General features: G+C 34.9%; 1 long non-coding RNA gene across 1 annotated transcript; it reads right to left on the reverse strand.

Moving 5' to 3' along the window:
• Nucleotides 1-3,397: 3,397 nt before the first annotated feature.
• Nucleotides 3,398-8,665, reverse strand: LOC148279367 (uncharacterized). Its single transcript, XR_015822902.1, has 2 exons — nucleotides 8,184-8,665; nucleotides 3,398-3,847 (listed from the first exon to the last, which is right to left on the reverse strand). It is a non-coding gene; the product is annotated as an uncharacterized LOC148279367 (long non-coding RNA).

Raw genomic sequence — 8,665 nt, forward strand, 5'->3', positions numbered from 1 at the left:
ATACAAACTAATCTTAATTACATTTCAGAATAATTTTCTCCTAAAATATTTTCTTGTAAAAATGAGTTAAATAAATGTGAGGCTTCGTCTTCGAACTATAAAATTATGAAGAAATGCTTATAGAAAAACCTCATACACTTCTATTGAACTTCTTGTCGAGAGTCAAACACTGTTGAATATGGCCATTATCAATTAGCCAAGTACCTATATTTCACCTCTTTGTAACAAAAATATTAACAGATACGTTTCTTTAATACAATTATTACTTTACTAAAATAAAAGTTATTTTGTTTTTTAAATTATTTTTACATTTCATTTTCACCATCCAGTAAGAATTTCCAATCCGCGGCATGCATCAAATACTTTGACTCCCTACGACCAATGTCACGAAAGAGCGATATCATAGCTAATATTTATAAGGTTTTTAAAATAGTATTAGGAAATTTGATCATAATCTGACACTCGAATGACTTAAGATAAGGCCAAGCCTTCAAAATGTTTATTTGAATTGGCACCTACACCTACTATACTCGTATATACATGTAATGAAAAATGGATGTGGTAAATAAGTGCTTAATAAAGAAATCGTGGTAATATATTAAATTAACACGTAATATTAATGATTGCTTCGAATTCCCAAGAAACTTATTTCAACATAATCATTAAGGCCACGACCGCACCGGTGAGTTAATTGGCCGAGAGCTCCGCTTCTGGACTGTTGTTCTCCAGCACCGCGAGTCGCGAGTCGTGACGTCGTGACGTCGTGACGCTTACGATGGCCGACATGCGAGTATATTACTTGTGCTCCGCGTTCTCGCTGTTCCTAGTGTCGATGTCGCTTCAGCTCGGTACCGGGTACCGGGTGTCGGCGGCGGGAGCTCCCTGCGAAGAATCGGAATCCCGAGAACGGGAGGATGATAAAGAGATCGTCCCTTCGCTGACGAACCGTAACTTCATCGATATCCCCGAATTTTCGGAGCCGCTGTGTCCCGAGGGCACGCGCTGGGCGAGGGACAGGTGCCGCCCCCCCGTGACGTCCGCCCCCGCCCCCAGGGTGAGCGCCCCCGCCGCCAGACACCCCTGCCCCCGGGGAATGAGACGAGTGAAAGGAACCACGATGTGCAGAAAAATTGCATCGTACGAATGACCCGCTCTTCAGTCATGATCGGGGTTTCGAGATTTGTTTACGGTAATTGAAAATAAATACCAACAAACCGTTAAGTCTTACTGAAAACAGTATTACCCTTTTTTTATTAAATACACTGTATTCATTAAAACTTGTGTTTCAATTATGTTCTTCCTGTAAACAAACAAATAAATAATTCATTTAATTACAATATAATAATAAAATGGGTTGCAAAAAAATCCATAAGTTTGAAGTTATAAAAAGAAAAAATCTGCTTTTCTGTAAACGAAATTTAAAATGTATATTTTTATTTATATGTTTATAAATGTGCATAAAAAAAACACTCGGTGGTCTTAGTACTAATCCTAGTTAGTCTGGCAATGATACAATAAACAAAATTGTATTCATAGATATAATGTATGTACTATTAACTTGTATTATGTGTGATTATCCGCTATCAGTTTTTTTGTGAACTGTTTTAAAAATAAATAAATAAAATTCAATATTATAATACATTTCGTTTTATTTATAAATGAAATCGTTTTTTGCCCATTTATCAAATTATTAAATACAAATTTCGAAATAATATTTCACTGAATATGTACTTATTAATAAGAAAAACGACAAAAAAAAACATCAATAGATCGGGTAAAAATAATTATAATTTGTGTAATGTCTTTAGTTATCTTATTGGATATTATTTTGTTAAAAATCACCCAGTAAAAAAGATGTGCGCGTTGTCATATTTTTATTTTTTTCCTCCAATAGGAATTATGGAATAGCCCTAACGATTCATAAACACTCTTCAATAAGATGGTATGTAAATGACAGAAAAGCCATTTACACAACATCTTAATAATACAATAGAATAAATCAATAAATAATATTATGGCAAACTCAATATTATACAGAACTCTGATTTTCGAAGCCATCATGTTTTTTTACCGAATAGTATTAATAAAATTATGTGTCCTTTAATTTTTCTTATCCTAAATTAATCAGTTTATTTGATTATTATTTATTTCATTATTATAGTTCTATCAACATTTTATTAAGAACAAACTTATTTTTTAATTAATAAATTTTATTAAAAACAATCGTAAATATCGATTATTGCTAGTAATTTTATAAAATGAATGAAATTCCATTGACACGATTAATTTTGTATAAATACATCATTATTATTTATTTATTGTTTTCAAATTATAAAAAAATAAACATGATGTGACCTTACTGGAGTTACACGTGCCGACGACACGCATCAATATACTTTGTTACGTTTTCACATGTGAAAATATACAAAGAAGATTTAATATCCAGAGAGAAATGACAAAATGTTATGACAGTTTTAAACACTACGTATTTATGAATGTTCACATAATATGCTACGTTATGGGTCCATCGATGCATGGGATATTTCCAGGTTTCATCGCAACTGCGTTGCAGAATTACCTGCTCAAATTATTTAAACACAATCAATGAAGTAAAACGTAAACACAAACTTGTTTCATTTTTAATGTAAACAAGAGTGGGTTGCTTTCTTCGTGGGAGTAATAAAATTAACTTTAGAGGTGAACACGATTACCTATCTGTGTGGGTGAGAACGTCGGAGATAAAATATTGGTATTCAGACTGCAGATTTGTATATGTCTTGCGGAAGCCTGCTTCTTCGGAACGAGTACTGTGCGATGCGAGTAGACGTTAACTTGTGAGAGCGCTGCGATTAGGGTTACCGGAGGCTAAAATAGAAAAACCGGTGGCAGGAGGTTAAAAATCCTGACATTCAAAAAAAATACAGAAACGATTTGAATAAATTTGTATTAACACATACCTTTATATGCCCACTCGCAATAGCTTTCTTAAAATTTGTTTTTCCAGAAATTTCAATGTAAAATTCTTCGCATGTTGTGAGTTGAAAATTATTTTGTGTTTTATTTATGTCGTGGGTGATTTTCTTTCCAACATTTGCATTGTATGGAATTATACAGAAATCTTAAGTAGTTTGGAAAATCTAATAGTGTCATTGCACACAATTAAGAAAATTATCCATTGCTTTTCAGGTAGTCTTCGTAATAGTCAGTTCGCTTTGTATTGAGAAAGGTTTTCAGTTTTTAGTAGGCATGATAAAATCCGGTCTCCAAAATAATCTGATGGAAGTCTTGTTTGAGCTATGAAAATCTGGTCAAGACATGACATTTACCTTAATTAAGAGTCTTAAAAATACAAAGACAGTACTCTAAAGTAAAATAAATAGTTTAAATGAAACAATATATAGCCTCTTTTATTTATTTTTTGGGAACCTGTACAGAAAATCATATAACTCTCATACAATTTTTCTAAATCAATTTTATTTTATCTAGTCTTTTATAAAATACACGATTGTTCAAAATATTGCTGCCCCGATGGTGGATCACTAGTCGTCAGTCACCAATCTCCGGCCACCGTCGAGCACGTCTCCGAGGAAGCGCAACAAGCTGGACAGTGGACAGTGGCCAGTGGACAGTGGACAGTGGACAGTGGACAGTGGACAGTGGACAGTGGACAGTGGACAGTGGACAGTGGACAGTGGACAGTGGACAGTGGACAGTGGACAGTGGACAGTGGACAGTGGACAGTGGACAGTGGACAGTGGACAGTGGACAGTGGACAGTGGACAGGGGACAGGGGACAGTGGGTAGCATAACATTCTGGTGGAGACGTCACATTCCTCGTATTGTTTTCCTGTAACAACATTTATCATAAAAATAGTATATACATTATTATCAATCAGTACGAATATGTAATGTCTGATTATTGTTATGGTTGATTATTATTATTTATTTTTTAATCTGGAAGTGGGGCATAAATAAGTATATTTTTGTGTACTCTCGTAATAATGGTATCTTAATTTTAGTCTGAATTTTGATATGGTATAAATGAACCTTTGCCTGATTTATTACCGTACAATTTTATTGAAATTTATAACGGTTATTTTTTTTTTTTAAATTTTATTTTACATATGTAATTTAAATTGATGTTTTATTTAATTTCCTTTGGAATAATAAATTATAAAAATGGGAAAACTAACACCAAGGGTAAAAAAATACATTGAAATGTGTATATACCGCCTTACAACGGAGAAGCTATCCCTAGTTAGGCAGTTTAGATGTCCCACCAGCAAAAACAAAAAAAAAAACATTACTACTCTTCACAGCTATTGTATCTTTCTTTCTTTCTGTGCCATGTTAGGTCTCCCCGACGTTGGCGATCACTCTAGAGTAGGCATTCCGGTCCTGCGCCAACTGGAACAGCGCCTCAACCCCACGCACTCCCGTCCAGTCGCGGAAGTTTCTCAGCCAGGACATCTGTCGCCTTCCAACCCCACGCTTTCCCTCGAACTTTCCCATCATAATAAGCTGTAGAAGCGTATATTTGCTTTCGCGCATGATATGGCCCAGATATGCGAGTTTTCTCTGTTTTATTGAGGACAGTAGTTCTTTTTCGGCACTGGCTCGTCTCAACACCTCCACGTTGGTCACTAAATCTGTCCACGGGATTTTCAGCATTCTCCGGTGAAGCCACATTTCAAAAGCCTCTAATCGGTTCATGGAGTTCACCTTGAGAGTCCATGTTTCAACAGCGTAGAGCAGTATTGACCACACATAGCACTTGACCATCCTCTGTCTCAGTTTTAAATTAAGACTATCACTATATATAACTAAATGTAAATTGCTGTAATAAATATGTTAAAATTGTAACCATAAACAAATTAAAATAAATGACGCGGATGTTTTAACGGCGAGTGAACACACCAAAAGTAAATGCCAATATGAGCAAATATCAACATATATTGACTCTGGAGGTTGATGCAATATTTCTTCCGTTGCGTTGGTCAGAATAATGAACTTATCAACAAAACAATTAGGATATTCTTTCAATTAGATTTTGTTAATACTGCGCTACTTTTTGTCTATGTTGATTGTAATGTTTGATATTAAGATTCATTCATTTTCTGTGAATTAAATTTTATGTGGATGAATTATCTAATCAGTTCTGTACCTCAGAGGCAGATGGATACAAATCCAAACGTCAAATGTTCAACACAAGCCTAAAGAATTTACTTCCTACGAGTGATTTCTAATAATTTGTATATTCAGTATCTTAATACATTGTTTCATTCATTTGATTTTAATTGTATTATTTCACTCTATTTTCTTACTTTTCAAAAAAATATTTCTTTAAACCATTTTTATCTGGTTTTGTTGAGTTTTTTTATTTTATTTTCTTCTTAATAATATCTTTCAAAGCTTAAAAAACAAAATAATATATGTTCATTATTTTATACGTAGGCAGTATTATGCCTGAACTCTTTAATTTGATTATTAACTAAAACTAATGTCTAAGCTATGATTTAATAGTTTATCGGGACAAAATATCTTTTAATACTTTGTTTTTTTTTATAATGTATTAATATTGTAATAATGTGTATATTTTATTGAATAAAGACTATGAAAAAAATACAAGACTTGCATTCCTTCAAAATCAATGGGATACGAAAATCGAAATGTCATTTCATCAAATATTTTGCATCCGTCTGCCTCTGAGGTACAGAGTTTTTACGTCATGTTTTTCTATAGACAGGAAGTTTAAGAACCAAAAAATAATCATATTTACTGTACTTAACGGAAATACGAGTATAACATACGAGAACGTAAAAAAAATATTTTCCATTATGAAGCGGGTATTTTTTTAACTCTGTGATCTAGAGTCAGCTTGGATGCCAAGAACATAACAATGAGTAGGAAACTCTTTTTTGAAAACATTTTAATCACATAAAACATTACAATTAAGAACATCTCAGAACGGGTACGACCTTTATGACAGCCTGGTAAAAGTTTTTTTTTTTACACATTACTTTATCTATGATAATTATTGATTTTTTAAAAGAATTACCAGCTAAGCCTCTGTTTTAGACGCTTGTTAGCAGATGAAAAAGAGAATATGAATGGAAGTTTTGAAGAATATACCACTAACCAATTGAGAAAAATCTTTCTAAGATTTTTTCTTCCAATTGAATAAAATCGAACCCGCGACGCCAATTTCACAGCTGGCCGTTTTACCAACTATGCCAAGGCACCTATGTATACCCTCTTTTGAAAATTGAAAAATAAATAAACAAATGATAAACACAACTTGGAAAGTTATGTCACACGTGGTTTTTACGTGATTTGTGTATTTCTTAAAATATTTATTTCTCGATTGTTTTTATAAACACTAGTTTGTACTATATAACACGAGTTATAGGCCTATATCAGACGGTTCATAAAATCTATACGATACAGTAATATTACCTATTAATGTTAGCGATTTAAGTACCAATTCAGCGCCCTTGCACCACTGGGTATGGGCGTATAGCCACTAACTAAATAAAAATACAATAAAAATCAATCCACCCTTATGTTTCCGTGAAGTGAAATAAGGCATTTAACTTATGTATGCAAAATATCGCTTTTAAATAGTTATAAATGTAAATAGGGTAGTAACTCTGGGGCATACCGACACCGTAAGGCTATTTAATGGATGTTATGAAATTTAAGTTGTAACAGGTTTGCGCAATTTAATATATTCAATTTATCAATCCAACTTAAAAAAGTTAAAATATAATTTTGACAAAACAATTGAGAGAGAGAGTGTCATGAGAGTGAGGTATTTTTTCTTTTTTCTTTTTGGCAATTCATTCTATGAAGGATGATTTCTGGAGAGTGACGTCTAATTCTGAGCATTATTTTCCCACCGATTCCACCTGAACTGTGGAGGTGTGGAGCTGCGGAGCTGCGGATCCTCCCCACTGGGATCGGACTCCTTTTAGTACCACTTCGAGGATTCGGTGCACGGAACCCGAACCCACCGCTTACCCGAGCGAGATATAGCTCTGATTGCAGTATCCACATAATTCGGAGTTAAATCTTTTTCTGAGCGTATTTCTCGGCATATTAATGTAAAGGTAGCAGCACCAATCGGTATACACTTTGCAATTATGTTCTAATAAAGTTCAAGCAATCTTCTACTGCTTAAATCTAATATATATTTCATCCCGAGAACGTCGTTGACAAATCTTCGACCAATTGCGTACCGTGGCTTTCAAAAAAATAACTTGATTTAGATTGTATTGCAAATAGTATCCGGTTGCCCGGGAGACAATATTGGTGTGAAACAAGAATGTCGCTAGGTGTACCATTTTTAATCACCGTGTTGAGTCACACAGACAAGATATTGTAACATAACGTCATTAGTCAATTCGTCATATAACATGGAACTCTTCGGCATAGATCTTCCGGCTTATCGTAAATCTCTTCGCCACTAAAACAGTGTGGGATGAAGATGGATTGATACGGTTTAGCTTGAAGTCTTTTATATTTGTCGCGTTTATGAAAATATTGAATAACGTTATAATTTATTGCCCTTGTTTGTCTTTGCTACATAGTTTTATATTTTCTTGTTCAGTTTCACCATGTAACTGTTGTAATTGGCTTAGGCCTTATTTATAATAAATAAATAAATAACGTCACAAAATTCAAAACTTTAATGGGTAACATAATATTTTCAATTGAAGTTTTAAAAATGTCACTAAATATGAACACTTACCCACTACAGCTCAGTTATTTTGTATAATACCCAAAAATTAATACTAAAACGACATAACCAACTTGCTGACTATCAGCTTAATTCAGGAAAGGGGATACAAAACCTTAGCTTTGTGTCGGTATATCTACCTGTTAGTTTGGCCCAGCTTTACTCGAATATCATAATATTATATATATTCAACTTTCTGTGTATTTTTAAAATTACGAAAAAAGACAATTTTCTGAGATTATCGAATCTTTTGTTGTTTCTAGGCGGAGAATGTACGTATCAACGTATTACAAAATATTATTATTCAGATAGGGCTGTGTAAACTCCATACTCATTGTCTAACTATATTCACGCATGGGCAGATTGGTAAATGCTATACGGATGCCGCTATTGTGACGAGCTTCCACGATAAATAAGTTCAACTGAAATAAATCAACGTACTTACTTTATTCACCCTGAGAACCGTCCCTTCCTGTCCAAGAAGACCACCCTGTAGTCGGGGGCGCTGAGCCCCGTCATCCTGTACCTGGTGTGGGGGCGGCGCCCGGACGGCAGCGCCCGGCGACGCGCGCCCCCGGCCCGCAGCACCCCGCGCCGCCACCCGACGCCCCGCGGAACGCCCTCCCAGCGCCGCCCCGCGATGATCCGCCCTTCCGCCGGATCCGCACTCCACAAGATCATCGTGCAGACCAGCAATAAGAGACAGACAGAGCTCGATGTCTTCATTGCGCCAGCTTTATGATAGTCCCCTTCGATGGAATACTTCGTCAAATGCAATTTTCTCGTATGATTTCGCAAACTATTTCAGCCAAGGACCGATGGCGACTCACGAAGACTGCGGCCATAACACATAATTTATGACGTGAATTATTAAAAAACCGCCAAAAATAAACCTTACATAATATTTCGGTTTACTGAAGACCGATA

The sequence above is a fragment of the Micrasema longulum genome, unplaced genomic scaffold (assembly GCF_059751315.1).
Source record: "Micrasema longulum isolate JH-2025_06_02 unplaced genomic scaffold, ASM5975131v1 h1tg000729l, whole genome shotgun sequence".
NCBI classification, from domain to species: domain Eukaryota; kingdom Metazoa; phylum Arthropoda; class Insecta; order Trichoptera; family Brachycentridae; genus Micrasema; species Micrasema longulum.